The sequence below is a fragment of the Ambystoma mexicanum genome, chromosome 8 (assembly GCF_040938575.1).
Source record: "Ambystoma mexicanum isolate Mex_15411 chromosome 8, UKY_AmexF1_1, whole genome shotgun sequence".
Taxonomy (NCBI): domain Eukaryota; kingdom Metazoa; phylum Chordata; class Amphibia; order Caudata; family Ambystomatidae; genus Ambystoma; species Ambystoma mexicanum.
In genome coordinates this window covers 1,186,551,435-1,186,570,722 of record NC_090929.1, presented here as the reverse complement: position 1 = coordinate 1,186,570,722, position 19,288 = coordinate 1,186,551,435, and the positions used below count along the sequence as shown (strand labels likewise).

The 19,288-nt window shown below is 48.0% G+C and overlaps 1 protein-coding gene across 7 annotated transcripts in view; it reads left to right on the top strand.

Annotated features, from left to right (window-relative positions):
- The window catches only part of STAMBPL1 (STAM binding protein like 1), a 580,481-nt gene that overhangs the window by 68,474 nt on the left and 492,719 nt on the right, over window positions 1–19,288 (top strand). The gene's annotated exons all lie outside the window — the stretch shown is intronic.

Here is a 19,288-nt window from a genome sequence, read left to right as displayed (position 1 = left end):
ACAACAATAGGTTGGTTAGGACCTGCATACAAAAAGCACATACCCCTGTTAATACCAGAAAACATGGCTCAGCATGATGATAACCCCCACCATCTGTGAGTTCTCATTCTCCACTGCTGAGTCCAACCAACATCTCAGTATCCCGACATTAAATCGACTCATTTTTGCACTTTACACCCTCCTCCCCCCCACGCCCCTGAAATGGGATAAGTGAGGCACTGTTTTGGAGGCTGATCAGTTGCTTTCCTGTTGGACATTAGGATGAGAAGACTAATTCGTCAAGGAGCATTCCTTAAATTCCCCTATCTTGGGGCGCTATTACAAGAATAGGGTCGCAGGGTCATTACATCGTGACTAGAGCAGCACTCTTCATATGTGTTCTAAAATATTCCAGGGAGGGTAAATATTATACACCCATGCTCCCTTGCGATTCTGGCAAAGAGGCTGTAAGACTCTCCATATCGTACACTTAATGTGCCCTGGCTAACCATTCTCGGCCTGTTGAGAGACTGCTTCTCATACATTGAAGAGTGACACACGCCCTTGCTGCTAATAGCAGATTCCTCTGCATGGGCCGCAGAAGCGTGTATTTCCCCTCCTTCACCTCTACCCCAAATAGGACCAAAAGGGCCACTGGCTCCCGATGTATGCCGCCTATCGCTTGATCCAGCCTAGCACTTCCTTCCAGAATTGCTGCACCACCGGACACCCCCACCACATGTGCCAGTAGATGCTAACTTTACTGCAATTTCATCAGGATAGGAGACTGACGTCGCAATACATTTCAAGTCCTAAAATAAGCAGCGTCGTATAGTAATTTGCTATGCAATTCTGTAGGTTTGCTAATTAAATGGACACATTTGTAGCAAAGATGGCTATTTAAGTTATCCAGTTTATTGAAAGCACAGCTCACCATGCGTTCCTGTTGCCCACAGGCTTCTGCAAATTGACAAGGGGGGGTCCTGGGAGTCTCTCTGCCAGACATTAGTCCTGGTTACGAGAGACTTACCCAGATTAATTAGCTCACTATCTTTCACAGAGAAGAAATATCCCAAACATATTAGTCTTTGTCTTGCCCTGGGGCAGTCCAGCACCGAAATGCTAGGCAATTCTCCTTTGAACAACAGTACCAACAGCATCCCTAGACATGTGTTTCGGTCTGGTTGGATTCTGCCCATCCTTTTTTCCTCTGTTCACTGCAGTAATCACCTCCTCATCCTTTAGGTGCCAGGCATGTGTGGGAGTGCTGGTGAAGAATTGTTTTTCTTCAAATAATTGTAGGCCAGAAGTAATTCGGATGACTCTTACTAAGCCAACCATATCCTGTCTGGTAAAGACCATTATTTGTTAACTTTATATTTTTAAAAGACAGTCGTGCAATTATATTCCTTGCATAATTGCAGTATTGCTACTGTAAAACATTGCATTGTCTCCATGCGTTACAGTAAAGTTTAGGTTAGTATATCTAAATCGCAGTGTCAACTAGATTTCATTTTTTTGGGGAAGATGCATCATCTTGACAAGTGAACACTTTAGAAAATGTACATGATTACATGGCCAAATACGTTTGATGGCAGACCTAGTTCTGTGACCTACTGGTTGCATACATCTGCAGCTACTGTTCAGCCCATGAGCTGAATCCATACTCCTGGACAGTCTATCTTATCACCGTGCTTTATACCAGCTACCCTGAAAATGAGGTGGCCACAATACAATTTTCAACCTAGTTTGTCCAGTTATCTTCCTTCTACGCCATCCACTCTGCTTAGTCTCTTACTTTCCTCTTACATAATGAATACACAAAAGTAACTACATATGTATGTAAAGTAGTGATCAATAGTTCCATTCAGTCTGTACATCTACAGATCTGCTACAATACCATCCACTGTAGATAGCCTCCAGAGATAACTTGCTCTACAATTATGATTGCCTTGTTGACTAGGAGTGCCTTGTATAATAGCACACACACGAGAGAGGGGGCCAAACTGGTTTTAGAGCCTTTTTATCATATCTATTTGTGTCCATTCATGCAGCTAACGTTTTATAGATACTCATCCAGGTCCCACAAAGTCTACTCGCCCACTCACATACAGTAGATTTTATGAAGGGCGAGTACCATTTGCACGGGACATTTTAAACTTTTATTTAATATTTACTTTGCAGTAAATGTCAAATAAGTTTCACTGTGCATGGCTGGTCTCTGGGTGGCAGCAGTGTGCCAAACAGCGTGGGGTTTTGGTGACATGCACCATTTTACAGAAAGCGCATTTACATTTTTTGTCATCTGTTGCCAAGAGTCAAGTGCTTTTCTCTTAGGTCGAGTAGGTAAATTAAGTTACCAGACCTGCAGGTCTAGCAGAATTTTAAAGAATTTGCAAGGCCTGAATCTTTTTCAATAATGTCTTACTTCAGCAGTAAACAAAAATGCTGTGTTGTTGCTTGTTTTATGTCTCGAGTACAAACATCTGGTGGTGTTAAAAATATTAGCATACCATTGCTAATCAAATGGGTTTGTTTGCTAATCAGTAACATTTTAATTGGCAAACTCTGCTAATCAATTTTCGAAGACTAATTTATGCCTTGCATTTTGGAAAGCCTTTGTGATGTCAACTGCCACCTATATAGGAGCCTATCGTTATGCAGTTTGTAGTGTATCGCGATGTTTGACGCCCAGACTGCTCTATAAACGGTGCACCATATGTCTGTCTCCTCTGGCCATGATTTTTGTGTGCTCAGTATGGGCAGATGGCCTCTGGTTAGCAGTGCCCTGTATATTGTGGAAATGGGGACTTTTTCGTCTGAGAACGAGTTCAGGATTTGCTCAAATAACGTCAGCGGTCAACTTGCATTTGTAGCCAGGTTCTGTTCCAATAATACCCTTTCTAACACATGAGAGGGAAAATGTTTGGGATTCCCCATTGCTTCTTCCAGATCCCCATTGAGAAGAAAAGAATCTTCTTTCCATAGCTGTCCCACTCTAACCCAACCTCATAATAAGGCTGGAACCTTAAGGATTCAGCGATCGCGTCCCGGATGTGGGTGGCGAGGCATATGCAGCTAAGTGGGGATGGCCAGGAGGTGACCCCTCTTGTTTCACTGCAGGCTTTCCAAATCTGCCAGAGGACCGAAAGGACTGGGTCCGTGTTGGGAGTCTTCTGTATGGGACCCAGAACTACTCCCCCAGGGAGACTGGGTTAGAAAGACTGTTCTCCATCGCAACCCATTGCTTTTTTCTGTTCTTCCATAAGTGATCAACCAGGATTCGCAACTGGGCTGCTCTGTAATATTCACGGAAGACTCGTCTCTCCCTCCTCTTTGGGCAAAACCAGGGTGTTGTAGGTGATCCGAGGCCTGTTCCCATTACTGGGCGCGCTTGGAATAGAAAGAGAAGTTTTGGGAGGATATTCATCTTTATCCAGATATGGCGGGCCGCAAAAGACAACGTTAGCTTCAACCATCTCCTCAAGTCTTGTTTTATCTTCTCCCATAGGGGTAGGTAGTTAATTTTATACATGTCCATGATGTTCAGTGTAATGTGTACACCTAGATATTTTATGCTAGAGTCCTGGACCTGTATACCTTGATTCTCTAGAGCTTCTACCACAGGCTGGGAGAGGGGCGTCAGTGGAAGTGCCAGTGTCTTAGACAAGTTGGCATTAAAGCCTTACAGTTGGCCATATTCCACGAGAATTTCAATGAAACCGGGGACCGAAGAACTTGGGTGCAAAATGTATACCAAAATATAATTCACGTACAAAGGCAATTTCTCCAGCATGGGGTCTGGCATGGATTCACATACTCATGAATATTCCCCGTCGTCAGGATGGGAATCTTTGGTAAAGAAAAAATCAGTTTGTTTGTTTCTGAACTGTCTTTCTCCTAATAACCAATCACTGGTCTCTGGGTAATACTGCCCCCAGCCAATGACTGCCCTCTACCTAAGCCCCTCCTCTGGCAGCCATCTTCAGATTTTTACCGCACGTTCAAGTGTTGGGAGTCCTTGTGCTATAGCTCTCGAGCTTTTACTGCATTTTGTGAGGACAAGCATTCTAGATGCCTCTACTGCCTTCATGAAGACAAAACGCACGTGGAGAAGGACTGTGCATTTTGCAAGAACATGTCGGAACGGACCATGAAGGATCGGCGGATCCGCCTCACCAACTGGCTGGATGGGGAAGAGCCCAGCAGCAGGTGAGAAGAAGAGGTCCGAGCGGTCTTCTAAGACCTTTGAGGGCACTCCGGCGACAGGGGCCCAACAAAAGGCAAAGCACTGCGAGTCCGCGGGCACCGGGAGTGCTGAACGGTTGGGCTCCTCGGCTGCCAGGCAGGGCGCACTTTCACCGATGCCATCAACCACGAGCCAACGCTCTGGCTCGGGGGGAAAAGGAAGTTGGAGAACCCGGGTAAGCTTCGGGAGAAGCCCCGGTCGATCCCGATGGAGGAAGCCGAGGGGGAGCGAGGCGGCGACCCCCCCACAAGGTGAAAGCCTCCAGCGCATCCAAAGTCGTCAAGGCTTTGATTCATCCGGCTAAGGCCTCTATCGAGGGAGTCGTGGTGGCCATGGCAAAGCCTGTGGAGGCTACCCCAGTGGAGGCGACCTCGGGGCCCATAGTTTCCCTGCCACCGTGGAGGGAATCCTCTTTTCAGCCCATCGATAAGACCCCCGTGAAAACCCTGGTGGAAAAAAGAGGGGAGGTGGGGTGGCCATCACGGACACGAATACAGCCTCTGAAGAAGAGCTGGCTGAAGTCGTGAAGATCCTGGACAAGAAGCCCGAGGAAGTCTGGGCCCACGGGAGGGATCCCGACGAGGCGGACGTAGAAAGTGACGGTGACGCCGACAAGGTTCCTGTGGAGGCGGGGGATTCCACAATCTTGATGGCTATCCAGCCCTTGTGCGCAGCATCCCCCACCGCCCTTCCAGCCTACGCAGCCCTTAAGGCCTTCATCTCCTTCCCCGGATCCGAGGGATGACACGGGAACAGAGACGGCTACGAAGGGGGACGGATGATGATGGTGGTGACAACGGGATGGGCCTTCCATCACCACCCCCCCCCCCCGGGCTTCCCCGCCTGACGAAATTGGCTCCTTCCACGCCATGATCGCCAGGGCATCCAAGCTCTTTCAGCTCTGCCCGGTGGAACAGAAGAAGGAAGGTTTCCTCTATCAACGGCGTGAGGCCAAGAGGAAGACAGTCCTCTCGGTCCCATTGCTTGACGACATCTGGGACGAGGGGCTGGAGCTCCTGAAGAACCCGTCCACGACCCCTGCCAAGAAAGACAGGTATGAGAAGAAGTACCGGGTCCAGGATTCCACCCCCATGTGCCTGAGGGCGCAGCCAAACCCAGATTCAGTCGTCTCGGCGGCGGCCAAGAAGAAAGCGGCAAGGGTGACGGCTTCAACTTCGACCTCCCTGCCGGACGGCGAAGGGAAGAAATTGGATGCCATGGGACGACCAGTCATCTCGTCGGCGGCCACGACGATTAGAGCGGCCAACGCCCTCGTGATTGTGGCCCGCTACGACAGGGAGCTGTGGTTTAAGATCGCTCCGCTGCTGGACTTCCTCCCGGACGACAAGAGGGCTGAGGCCCTGGAGATACTGCAGGAAGGTGAGGTGGCGTTGGACCACGCCATAACGGTGGCCACAGACCTTGCTGACGCCCGCTTCCGCCAGATGGGCAAAGTGTTTGCCTTCACCGGCGTGGTTGGCTCGAGGCAACTGATTTCTACCAGGAAGTGCAAACAAGAGTTTTGGACATGCCTTTCGACGGAAACAACCTGTTAGGCAAGACAGTGGACGAGTCACTTCAGGCCATCAAGGCCGACACGGAAACGGCACGGGCCTTGGGAGTTTTGCAACAACGACGGAGGCCCTTTCGGAACTCCGAGGCAATCAAGGTGCCTTCGAAGGATTTGGCGGTGGCTCCTCGACGTACCGTCAGACGGCCCGCTCCTCGTCGCAGGAGGCCTACAGAGGAAGCAGCAAGTCGGGAGGATCTCGTCGTCATCGTCAAGGAGGCCAAGGCGGCAAGGCCACTACCCAGCAGGACTGAACCGGCCGTAGTGTTAGGCCCCCACCTGAGCACTCCGGTGGGAGGCCGGCTAGCGAAGTTCGTCAACGTGTGGGTGTCCATCTCCACCGACCGTTGAGTGCTGGATACCCTGGCCTGCGGGCACACTCTCGAGTTTCTAAAAAAGTGCCCCCGCATTCCACCCGTGGCCAGGTAGGAAAACCACATCCCTCAACTGCTGCTGGAAGTAAGGCCGATGCTGAAGAAAGGAGCCATCGAGCTCGTCCCAAAGAGGCTCCGGGGCTCCACAGTGTACTCACGATACTTCCTCTTAAGGAAGAAGACCGGTGGCTGGGGACCCATCCTGGACCTTCGTCGCTTAAACAAGTACATCAAGTCCCAAAAGTTCCGGATGGTCACTCTCCAGCACGTGCTGGGACAGCTGGAGGGCGACTGCCTATCGTCGCTGGACTTGATGGATGCTTACTTCCACATCCCCATTCTAAGAGGACATTGAAAGTTCCTCAGATTCGTAGTCCGAGGACAGCATTACCAGTTCGAGGCCCTCCCCTTCGGATTGAAGTCGGCGCTCAGGGTATTCACCAAGTGCCTAGCACCAGAAGCGGCGCGGCTGCGCCTGCAGGGGATCCATGTCGGACACACAGCGAAGACCGTCCAGCTGCTCACGGATCTGGGATTTTCCATCAACTACGCAAAATCTCACTTGGTCCCATCACAAGTCGCACTGTTTCTGGGAGCCAGGCTCGACACAGTGGCGCGATTGGCCTCTCCGTCAGAGGAAAGGACGAAGGCCATCCTGGGCAAGGTGCAACGACTGTCGGCCATGGACGTCGTCAGGGTGAGGTCCATCAAGTCCCTTCTTGGCATGATGTCCTCGTGCATCTACCTTGTGCGCCTGTGCAGGCTGCGGATGCGTCCACTGCAAGAGTTCCTCGACGCCCGTTGGATGCAGGCGGCGGGCAGCTTCGAAGACGGGATCTCGCTCAACGAGACCTTCCGTCAAGCGATCCGGTTGTGGGGCACCTGCACCCATCTTGCGGCAGGGATGGACTTCCAGACCCCCGCACACCAGGAGACGGGGACGACAGATGCCTCCCAGGAGGGATTGGGAGCGCACACCGGAGATCTCTACGCAAGAGGCCTTTGGTTCCCGGAGGAGAAATCGCTACACATCAACGTCCTGGAGCTTCGAGCCGTGTTCTGGGCCCTCAGGTCGTTCCTTCCGTCCCTCTAGTGCAAGGTGGTGAGGATCTTCACCGACAACACCACCACGATGTTCTACATCCGCAAGCAGGGAGGCACCAGATCCCCAGCCCTATCCAAGGAGGCCCAGGATCTGTGGCATTGGGCCGCCGCCCAAGGGATGTTTCTGGTACCCTTCCACGTGGCAGGAATAAAGAACACCATTGCCGACTCACTCAGCAGGGAGCTACGCTCGTGCATGTGTGTACTACTATGTATTCTTGTATTCATGAGCATGTGAATCCATGCCAGACCCCATACTTACCTGTAACTGTTGTTCTCCAGCATGGGTCTGGCATGGATTCACATGCAAACCCTCCCTCCTACCCCTCTGCGGCTCTTCACTTGGTCCTACTCCCACTTTACGTGCTACCAAATCTGAAGATGGCTGCCAGAGGAGGGGCTTGGGTAGAGGGCAGTCATTGGCTCGGGCATTATGACCCAGAGACCAGTGATTGGTCATTAGGAGAAAGACAGTTCAGAAACAAAACTGAAACTGATTTTTTTCTTTACCGAGGGTTCCCAGCCTGACGACGGGGAATATTCATGAGCATGTGAATCCATGCAAGACCCATGCTGGAGAACAACAGTTACAGGTAAGTAACTTGTTCCTTATTCTCCTCGAACCGCTACCGCTAATGGTTCCAATAAGAGCGCAAAGAACAACAGGGACGCATCCCACGTGTCAGCTGGAAATCTGGGGCAGCTACCCCGTTTACTATAACCTTGGCTCTTGTATTGCAGTACAACGCCAGTGCTCCTGTGAGCCATCGTGTACCAAGAACCGCTCTCTGCAATACTTATTTCATGAATCGCCACTCCACCCTATTAAATGCTTTCCCGGCATCCACTGATAACAAGATGGGGGTCCTCCGCTGCCCCTGTGGTCCCTGCTATAATGTTCAGCGTTTTTTGTATATTATCTGCCCCTTGCCTGCCCCATATGAACCCCACCTGCACCTGTATTTGTGAGTTTTGGGAGTACTAAGCTTGGCGTGCTCGCCAGTACGCTGGCGTAAATCTTTGCATCTACATTTTATTAATGAATTGGGCCTATAGGAGCCACGGCTGAGTTTGTCCCGACCCTCCTTCGGGAGAACAATGATACACAATTGGGTAAATGAGTCGAGAGGGGCCGATCCACTCTAATATACTTTTAAAAAAGCGCGTCAGAAATTGAGCCAGGAGTAGTAGAATGCCAATGTATACCCATCCTGCCCTGTGGCTGAGCCCGCTGTTAGTTTGGTGATGGCGTTGAGCACTTGTTCAGTATTTGAGTACTCTGTAGCTATTATCTCCTCTGGATTGAGCTAGGGTAAAGTCATCCTGTCGAGATAGTTATCCATTTCACTTGTGTGCTCCTTATTCTCTGCGGTGTAAAGCCGGGTGTAATACTCGCCAATAGCCACGGGCTCAGATTGAGTTATCCACTTCTCGTCCCTGAGCTTATAGATGGCCCGTTCCTCTCGTCTCCTCAGTCGTGCTGCCAGCAGTGTGTGTGCCTTTTCCCCTTTTTCATAGTATTTCTGTTTCACATAGCGCAGCTGTGCTTTAGCCTTTCCCCTCCATATGTCTCCCAGTTCTTTCCTGAGTTCTTTAATCTCTGCTACCTCTTCCTCAGTGTCCCGTGATTGGTCCCTTAGTGCCCTCTCTTTTTCACACATTTTCTGTTTCAAATTAGTTTCAAGCAGCATACTTTCTCTTTTATTATTATTATTATTTTTTTTCTGAAACCCTCTGAAATGAAGAGCCCGCGTATGGTGAGGGGGCGTGTCCTTTATGGTGTTGGTTTGGAAGAATTCAATGATCCTCTTATGAAGAGATTCCCTAAAAACCAGGTCCCTGTACAGGGTATCGTTACAAACCCAGCACCGGTCTAGCAGGGCTCTGGACCCCACATCTGTGATTTAAATTGCACATAGCATGGTCTGACCAGCCTATTATTTGTACACTCGCGTTGACTATAGTGTACTCTTGTGAAGCCTCTAGGAGTATATAATTGATCTTGGTGTATGTCCGGTGGGATGGCGAGTAGAATGTGTATGCCTGAGTGTGCGGGTGGAATGTCCTCCACGCATCCACCAAATAGTGTTCCTGTAGTGTTCCTGCAAGAGAGCGTGCAGCGTGTCGCCTTCCTCCACCGCGGGAGAATCGTGCCAGGCTTAAAGGACTTCCGGTACATTGTAAGGTCCACAATTTGGTTTAGGTCTCCTCCACATATGAGGTGGCCTGTTTTCCAGTGACTCAGGGTTTCCAGCATGGCAACACCAAACTGGATTTGTCCCTGGTTAGGGGCATACATCGATGCCAGTGTAACCGCCATGTGTCCTATGTTCCCATTTACTGCTAACAACCTCCCTTCCATCCCTCCCTTTATTTACAGTATTTCTTAATCGGCATTCCCACACAGCCCGTGTCCCACCTCCTTCCCTCTCAATGCGTATTCCTCCCCCTGCTTCAATTTAGTTTCTTGTAGGAATAGGATGACCAATACCGACAATGTAAATTCTCTGGCCACCATGGAGCGTTTTTGCGGTGAGTCCAACCCTTTAACATTCAGAGACCCCACCCATGAACAGCTGTTATGTGCCATTATGTATTTCCCTTTTCATCCCCAATGAACCCAGTCTTCCCAATGCTTTGAACCCCATGACCAGATCCTCGATCTCCAAATAGCGTGTCCCCATTTCCCGATTCCCCTTTCCCCTCTTACACATGTAAGCGTCATCCAGTCCCGTCCCCACTCCTCTTCCCCCATCGCGCCCAGTCGAACTGACTGGAAGTGGGGCAATCACCTCATGCTGGAGAGGCCCTGAAAAAAGAGGGCCAGCAAAAATTAAAAAGGGGCCCTTCGCTTTCCAGCAATCAACTTCTCTATGCTACACTAAACGGTTAAACATCAACCATCAGCTCAAACCTATCTGCAGGTGTGGGCACTCAGCTGCCTTCAGGTAGTTTTGAATCTCTGATACCTCCGGGTGCCCACCCTCTTTGGATGAGCATTCCAAGTCCCTCGTTCAGTATCTGTATCCTTGGGTCAGTCTTCTGACTCAAGGCTGCTGCCCTCTGCCTTTAGTTGGCTCAGGACCCCCTCCGCTTCTTACTGCACAGTGACCCTTATGTCCTCTCCTCACAAATCAAAGCGTACAGGAATCCCAAGTGGTACTTTGTCTTGTAGCCACTGACTAACACTTTTGGCCAGCGCCAGTGACGACAGGTCCTGGTAAATGCGGATTCAGGACCCCTCCAATGGCATTTGGTCTTGGCTCTCTGCAGTATCTCCAGCCTTTTGTAGTTCTGGCATTTGGCAAGGACCTATCTGAGACCATTAGGTGGGCCCCCCACTCTGTGGACTCTGTCAAAGGCGATCTCTGGCTCTAACGGGAGTTCGAAGAGGGTGTTCACCAACTGTTTAACACGCTGCTCAAGCACTGTTACAGACTCCGCTTGCCGCTCTTCTATGCCCATGAATCTTATGTTTGACCTTTTTGTTCACGGTTCACAAGGTTGTCTATTTTGAGGTTCAAGTCCCTTTCTTTCTTTTCCAAATCCTGCAAGCGACCTTCTGTGCTCATTTCTATCAAGTCTATTGAATGTGGTAGTTTTCAATGGCCTTGATCTTCTCTTCTCACTTTTCGACTCACCCCTGCAGGTCTGTTATCTCACCCTTCAGGCCTGACTTTATCGAGCGGATCTCATGCGGCTGTCCCCTTTCATGGAGGCCACTCCGTCGTCTCCTGGCATCGGTTGGGCCCCTGAGGCCTTTGCCATTGTAACTTCAGGTAATTCTCTGCGGAAGCCACTTGGAAGAGCACTTGTGCCTGGGTCTAGAACATGTTGGCCCCCGAGTTTCAGCTTTCCCTCCTCTTTGAGCCACTTCCTGTGGGGGTTAGGGGGGTCCCTGTGTGTTTCGTGGAGGTGTCCGTTGCTTCTCTCGTCACCCACCTGTTATGTAGTAAGTACCTGGCCTTGGGTTTGAGTGGAGGCATGCTCTCAGTCCGTCCTCCGGGCAACGGGCACTACTCTTGGACTTTTCCACCCTTGTTCCCCAAGCTGGTTCGTTACCAATGCCTCTGTGGTGGCCACTAAACGTCGAGCAGACCTGTGCTCCCTCCCTCCTGTGCTTTGGGCCTTGTCGTGCCTTCTTCTCTTTGACATGGGCTATGGACTGTGTTCTCCTAACGTCTCACGTTGAGATCTCTTCAGCCAGTCTCTGCTCTTTCCTGTTTTTTGAAGAGGTTGAGTGAGGGGCCACAATCCAGGCTCCTATATTAATGTGTGAGCTTCTCCACCTCACTCCAACTCTCCCCGGGTTCCTCCGGAGAGCTGGTCGTCGCCGCTTGTCACAGGAAGTCCTGTGCTTGTCTTTGTGGCCCGCCACGCACCACATTGCCCCATTTACCATGGCTGCGGTGCAGGGGGGGAGCCCCTCCCAATAGTTGTGCGACCTCCCTCCTATGCGGTGCACCATCCGTGGTGCATCACAGAAGAGTCCGGGCTCAGAGAAAGTTACAAATCCCCTGACAGGAGAGTACACCAGGGGTAGAAAGTGGACAAGTGAAACATTGTAAAGAAACTGCATGCTTGAAGGCAATTCAATGGTCACAAGGACTATAGGGGAAGGGAGACCCCTTTCCTGGTGGGACCCTGTAGTTCTTTTATGTTCTGCACCTTAAACCTTTTATGTTCAGAACATTTTAAGCATGCTACGAGTATATAGCTTATCAGAGCCTCCCTGTACACATTATATTGAATTTAGTCAGATTAGGATTTTTGGACACAGGATGGAGGATTGTCTTTTAGTTAATATCCTGACTCAGACGGTCCTTAGTTTTGTTGACAAAGGGAAACTTAGGATTTTCCCCAACTATAGCTCATTAACTATTTGAACTCTAAAATACACATCAGAGAAGCCCTCCCCTATGTAGTCCCACTACTTCTAAACCTTCCATCCCATTGACCAAGGCATCCTCATAGGCAAAACCAAAATAAGCACGTTCTGAATGCTGAATGCCAACTTCAAGTCTGCATCAAAACCCTGCTTCCACACTGGTTCAACATCATCAACTCCTGTGTCTTGCATGCTACAATCTCTCTGCAATCAAAACAGGACAAATCTCCCCTTCCTCAAGAAACCATCCCTTGACCACCACTTCCTGAAAACTACCATTTGTGTCCTATAACTATCCTGCCATTTCACGTCAGAATCCTGGAACACTGTTATGAGCCAACTCCAACAACACATCATGACAGAGCACTATCTCAACCTCTCTCAATCAAGCCTTTAACCTAGCAACAGCACTGAGAATACAACACTTCCTATCCTACATGATGTCTACAACATCACTGTCAAAAGGATACACAACCCTCTTTTTACTCTTGGACCTATCTGCAGCCTCTGACACCATCAGCCGCACCATTCTCCTAAACATCCTGTCCCAAAGGGTAAAACTTTCAGGCACTGTCCTCAACTTGTTCAGCCCACTTCTCACACACATCCCACCAATCGATCTGACCCCAGGCTAGTCAAGTACGGGGTTCCTCTTCAAACTGTCGCATCCCAACATCTATTTTCACAAATACACAGATGACGCACAAATATACGTACACCCCACTCAATTCCACATCCGTAAAAAATGCCCCCCACACACCACCTATGACCACCCACTTGCTAAACTCAACCTTCGAATGGATTGTGTCCTCCAACGTATTCCTCATCTTTGACATGTAATGTCCAGCGTCAGCTGCTTCGTAATTGTTTTCGTCAGAGGGCATTCTGCATCGATGTCCCTCGGAGGCCTCGGTTGAGGGTGACGTCATCGGATGTTAGAAGTAGCACACACAGCCCTGTTTGCTTTGTGAGAAACTTGGCGCCCCTCGTACTTGTGAAAGTATTTGCTGTTGTTTTTTGGAATATGTCTTCGTCTTCTACTCCGACGACACCTCGGTCTGGATTCAAGAAATGGCGGGACTGCGGCTCCAAGATGTCCATCACAGACCCGCAACGAGTCTCTGTGGTGCCTCGGCGAGGGCCACGATATGGATATGTGCTCCAAGTGTCAATCTATGACAGGAAAGGCCTTGAGGGAACAAAAGGGGAAGCTCAAGGTAGGCAAGGTTTCCAAACACATAAGTCCTGACCTGCTGGGCCTTTGACCGATGAGTCGAGAGGCAACGCTCCTCGGAGAAAGAAAGCCAAGCACTCTAGTTCTAGGAGTGGTTCCTGCCACTCTTCATCTTCGTCAAAGCGATTGAGAAGAAGGCACCGCCGGTCGCCTTCCTCGTCTTCATCGGGCGACTCCCCTGAGAGGGTGACCTGCCCGTCCAAAAAGTCCAGACCGGCAGAATGAGAGGCTTTCTGTGTGGAAATGCTTAAAATCTTTGATAAACGGGGCCAGGCTCCGACCGCGCCTTCTGTGGAAGCCGGTCAGGAGCGGCCTCGGCCAGATACTAGCGCACCCTCGAGCCCGAGTAAACGGTGTGATCCACATAGAGAGCCCTCAATGCCTCATTCGAACAAGGTATCAAAGGATCACTGGAGACATGGAGAGAGGTCAAGGTCAGCGACGCCATCAACGCCATGGATGCCGGTAGTGCCATTGGGTCATCGACCCCTGTCAGGCCTTCGATGCTGTCAACGCCACTGCCGACACTGAAGCCTTCAACACCAGCTGTGCCAATTTTACAGGCGCAGCCCTCAGTGACTGTTGACCCTCCAAAGAAGGTCGTAGCTAAGTCAAAGTCGACGCCTTTGACAATTTCGAAGCCTCTGGGTACCACACCAGCGAAAAGCTATGCCACTCTACCGAAAAAGGATTTTTATTTTTAAGTTCCTCACTTCCATTTTTGAGGAAGAGGAGCGTTCGGATGAGGATGATGCCCCATTTGGTCTCCAGTTTGGGACCCCTAATGTGCCTGAATGCCTCATTTCAGAGAGGAGTAGGATGCAGGATCTCTGTGATACTTTGCATAATGCGAGTGGTATGGACAGCTCTCCTGAGCTGCAGTTTGGCAAGCTGGACCCAGGGGAGCATGCCGACTCCTCGTACAGACAACTTATGTCTAGAGTTATTGAATATTTGGGCTGGTCTAGACCTGTGCATTATGATCGAGATGATCTAATGGACGTTTTGGACAAGGGTCCACCTACGGATCCCATGTTACCTTTCCATGTGGCTCTGCAAATGTGTCTGGTGGTCCAGGCAGCTAATGCTACCTCGAAACAGGCAGCATACCCTACCATCCCTCTTGATAGGGATGATAAGTGCCTAGATGGGTGGGCGAAATGTATTTTTTGGCTGGCAGTATGGTGTAGAAATCTGCCAACTCCACTTGTGCCCTGGCAAAATCTTCGTACACTCTGTGGGAGTGCATCTCTATGGCGGCGGAGCATATTCCTGAGGGGGGAAGAACGGGAAGGCTTCCTGGCTATTAAGGATGGCAAGGAAGCCATGTGGGAGTCCCTTCAGTCTGGGATGGATTCTGCAGATAGCATCAGCCGGTCCATGGCTGTGAGCACCATGCTGCACAGGTTTGCGTGGTTGCGAAAGTCGGGTTTTGCACCTAATGTGCAGGCTCGTCTTCTCAACATGCCATTTGACGGGTCTCATCTTTTTGGCAACAAGGCTAGAGCCTTGAGAAGTTGCAGAGCTCTAAAGTGGCGGCCAAGTCTTTAGGCACCACCGTTGGACAACCTCAGCCTTTTAGTCCTAGCGGACAGCCTTGGAGGAGTAGATCTTTTAGCTACTACTCCTCATTTGGAAGGGCGAGCCTCCCTTTGAAATGTTTCATCCAAAAACCATGTGACATTTGGTTGCTTGTACTTCTACCCACCTTGTTAGCAGGTCAATCATCGCTATATAAAATACATGGGATAACCCTCACTGTGTATTAAACCAACTATATCTAGACCAACTCTTTCTGATGGAGTATTGTGGATCTCAGTCAATGTCATTGGAAACTTATTGAACACTTATGCTGCATACGCATCTCTCACCCACTTTGCAAAAGATACACTCCCTGGCACTCTGTTCAATTTGCATGTCGCATCCTGGCCACCAGTAGTCACTCCGTAGGTGTTGCTTCGTTTTCGTGATGCCTTGATAGCCTTCAGGAGCCAAGTTCAATATTTTTTCTCTCAACCCTTGAAGTGGAATTGGTTCTCCCCTTTTTAACAATATTCCTTCGATATATCGATCATTTCTCACGTGCCACAAGGCCTCCATCTGGTTCTGCTTTTAAACCATCTTTCCTGACTTCCCACTTTTAACTCCTTCAATGACCTTTTTTGTATTTTCGTCTCTACCAAACACATTCTTCCATTCTAGCTCAGGGATGGATTGATTCATTACAGTCATAGACCTACTCTGCAGTTTCTTCATTCCCTTGCTCTTCCTTGTCCGTCAGTCTTGAGAGGCAATCTGCTGTGCGATTCTCGACACCCGATTTGTATGCCACCTCCATGCATGCTCTTGCAGCTCGACCACCTACGTTTTTTATTCTTTGCGACACCTCATCGAAACCTGTGTACATCGTAACTTCCTTTTAATGGTTTATGGTTTGTGTAAATTTCAAATGGCACCCTCCATATAAATGATCAGAACTTTTTCATAGCCCACTACAGCTAACATTTCCTTTTTCTATCGTGTATTACCTTTTGGACCCCATTAACAACCTCGATGCAAAGGCTATAGTATATTCTTTCTCTTAATCCTTTTGTATGAGTGCAGTCCTAGACCCACATTGTTTGCATGCGTCGCAATTATGGTCCTCCTTCCTTAATTATAATTGCTCAATGACTCCTTTTTTTTGCTAATGTCTTGTCCTCGAAGTTCAACACAAATTTAGCATAATACTCCACCGTTCCTAGGAATTTCATTAACTTCTTGGAATCTGGTGGAGGTGTCCTCTTGATCACATCCACTAATTCTCCGATTTTTTTTTTAAACATTTTTTTTCATGTCCTATTCTGATATTATGTGGACTAAATACTCAATCTGTTGCTTCTTCAACTTATATGATATGGCATTTTAATAACACGCCTATACACAAGTGTTTCAAGGCCGAACATTTCTGCGTGCTCAACATCAGCTCTGCTCTCTCTAACTTATCGGGCGCACCTCTGAACCTTTTATCATGTTGCTCCTCATTCTCTTGGAAGAACAAAATTCCTTAGTCTCCGTTGAATATCCTTTACATCCTGTTCTGGAAGACTGCCGATGCCAACACCAGGCCAAACAGCATTCTCACATATTGGTGGAGTGATGAAAGCAGTGAGGTGCTTCGATGCTTCATGCACCCATATCTGGTAATATGCAGCTGTGATGTTTAAGGTAGAGAAAACCTTTGCTGGATCAATAGTCGACAATAATTCATGAATGCTAGGCAGCGGGTGAGCCCAACTAAGTAATGGCAAGCTACCTTTCTCTAACACTTATACCTTCCCCTCATGCTGCCCCAACAGATAGATCTTTATCTCTCCATACGCCGATGGTTTGACATCCACTTCATGTACTCCCTTGAACACCTAGTTAAACTTCACTTTTGGTAACATAATACTTGGCACCTGAATCTACTATCGTGGTTATGGGTTTCCCATCCACATGTATTGTGGGGCTATCCAGAACCATCATTCTCGTTGCTTTTCATTTTGATACTTTCCTCTGTTTTCTCATCCTCCCAGGCCTCCAGATAAGGTGTGTACAAGGCTTTTTACGCATGAAAGTCTTGTAAATACGATGGCTTTATTATTTTCCTGTGTACATTTACATACAGGTTTAGAGCAGAGGGCAGTGCAAAGGTCAGGTTACTTGACAGAAACCAGAAGGATTCTTTTGATTTTTAGCTACATGGATGTAATTGCAAGCCATACATAAATATCCCTGAAACAGAATGTATTTCTCTGAAGTCTTTCAAAAAAGGAAACTGCACACTGTGATAAAAGGTATGTTTTATTTTCATTCAGCTTCTGCTGCTGCTCATGGAGCAAACAGAAGCACTGTACATATGTATTTATTTTCCTAGCGTTTTCGGATTGTAAAATTAATAAGATAGAAAACTAAGTTGCAATTGAGAATTCATATTTTGTAACCAATTATGATTTTTTTCCCTCAGTGAAGGCAAACCAGTATTGCACATTTGTATTTTTCTGAGTTCCTGTGCTGTGCATAATCATGCTAAGGCAGATATTGTTTACACTTATAATTTAATGTACACTCTAATTATAAAAACAGTGTGTAAAATGATGACTATCCACAATCTAATTTACATCCATTCAACCTTGCAGTCAATGGGGTACATCACTATAAATGGTCAGTGGCAGCAGAGTCTTTGCTCAAGGGTGAGCAATCACCGGTGTTCTAGCCTCTCAAATCTTCAAGACTATAATTAATACATCCAGACCGGACTCTCCAGGAAGTGCAAGCTCTGTTAAAAAAAAAAAAAAAACAAATGAAAGTTACAATTATAATAGAAATAGAAACTCAGCAAAAACTGTCCGTTATAATCCAGGTAGGTATTTTACTTTATGTAGCGCTTCATACATGGTTCTTCCAACATCTAGGCACTGTGATTATTATACCTCAGTCAGTACTCAGTTAACCGACCTCTGAAGTTTGTTGGCAAATAAGATAGCTCAGCTGGTTGAGCACTCGTTGCTGCGATAAGTGCGTGATCTGTAGGTTGCAGGTTTGAATCCCGCCAAGGCCAACTCAAGCCTTTCATCCTTTCGAGGTCAATAAAGGAGTACTGACTTCGGTTTGGTGCTAATTGTGATCAATATGTTCTATGTACAGCGCTTTGCCAAAAGTGCTATATAAATAACCATTTTACCATGAGATTAGATATAGAGTTTAGCATGGAGTCCTTGCCTCTCTGCACTGTTGTATCATAAAATTGGCAAACCAATAGATAGTAATCACTCCAGGCAATGAGGACTTTCATTAAACATCAAAAGACAATTTCTGCTATCGAACCTCAAAACACAATACAATTCATGCTTGCTTTACTATGTAATTGGCTAGGTTTTTGTGTTTTCAACATTTGAATATATGCAGGAGAGACCAAATGGCCAGAGAAATAATGAAAGGTGTATTCTGTCACAATGCAGAAAGCTGCCGCATAGTAATGATGTCCATACAGTTTTTGCACATGTCGCTGGATGTCGCATACAATTTACGTTCTTGCAAACAAGAAAAGTCATTTTTCACATTTACTCTCAAAGTTTAAAAATAGGGAGTAAAATACTCCCACCTCAACATATTATCTGGAACACTGCATCCTCCCATGGTTCTTCTGTACAGCGTACGTACTGTAGCACTTGGCAATGTGGCCCCTCCTCTTACACTTTCTGCACATTTTCTGTGGTGTCGGAAAATGCATGTCGCCATCGCATCTATAACATTGCTGCTTCTCTCCGAAGGTGGGGTGCCATCCATTACACCTTCCTCTGTTTACCCCTCTTACATATTAGCTATGTCCCTGTTCTGGTTTTCTTGCATTACCTCTTTCCGGGCTGGTTTGATTTTTTCCTTAACTTTGACATGGATAGCACCGTTGCTACCTCATTCTGTTTCTGGTTGCTTCTGTTGCATGAGTCTGTATATTTCCCTCACCTAACGTTTTCACGCATGCCTCTGTATGCTCCACTTCAGTGCGGGGTCACTCTTTGCCCATAATTTGTTCTGTACCTTGCTGTTTCTGCACTCCAGCATAAACTGGTCTCTTAATCTTTCTTCATTCTGATGCGCTAAACTGCATGCCTTTGCCAAAGGCAGTTATGTATTGTTCTTTAGTTTCTCCTTCTTGCACTCTCTCGCCAAGTGCTATCTTTCTAGGATTATGCTGGTTTTCTTTTCATAATATTTGTCTATTTTCTTCATGCATGTCTCGTATTTGTTGGGTCTTCTGCCTCCCCTTCAGCTAATTTCTGGCAAATTCTCATACTGTTCCTGTCAGGCCATTCCCAGACAATGTAACAACAAGGATTCTTCTTCTTTCAAGAGCACAGTTTCTGCC